This window comes from Eschrichtius robustus, chromosome 4, assembly GCF_028021215.1.
Source record: "Eschrichtius robustus isolate mEscRob2 chromosome 4, mEscRob2.pri, whole genome shotgun sequence".
Taxonomy (NCBI): Eukaryota; Metazoa; Chordata; class Mammalia; order Artiodactyla; family Eschrichtiidae; genus Eschrichtius; species Eschrichtius robustus.
The window spans coordinates 127,891,543-127,892,075 of record NC_090827.1 but is presented as its reverse complement, the minus strand read 5'-3'; the positions used below and the strand labels follow the sequence as shown (position 1 = coordinate 127,892,075).

General features: G+C 35.8%; 1 non-coding gene across 1 annotated transcript; it reads left to right on the top strand.

Moving 5' to 3' along the window:
- The first annotated feature begins 429 nt into the window (after positions 1–429).
- Positions 430–533, top strand: LOC137764518 (U6 spliceosomal RNA). The gene has a single exon (XR_011074019.1). It is a non-coding gene; the product is annotated as a U6 spliceosomal RNA (small nuclear RNA).

The following is a 533-nucleotide window of genomic DNA, read 5'->3' as shown; positions in this document are numbered from 1 at the left end:
TATGATTCCAAGAGTTCATACGGTATGACATTCTGGGAAAGGCAAAGCTATAAAGGGTAAAAATATCAGTGGCTATCAGAGGTTAGGGGGGCAAGAGAGAGATGATGAATAGGTAGAGTGCAGAGGATTTTCAGAGCAGTGACAGTATTCTGTATGATACTGAAATGTCATGCATTTAGCAAAGCCCATAGAGGTGTACAACACAAAGTGTGAAAGGTAACATAAGGTATAAATGTTAGTTAATAATAATGTATCAATATTGATTCAATTGTAACAATTGTACCACAGCAATGCATGATATTAATAATAGGGAAAACTAAGGGCAGGATAGAAATAGTATATGGAAACTCCCTGTACTTTTTGCTAGATTTTTCTGTAAACTTAAAACTGTCCTAAAAAGTAAAGTCTATTAATTAAAAAGAAAAGAGTGCTCGCTTCGGCAAGACATATACTAAAATTGGAACGATATAGAGAAGATTAGCATGGCCCCTGCGCAAGGATGACACGCAAATCGTGAAGCGTTCCATATTTTT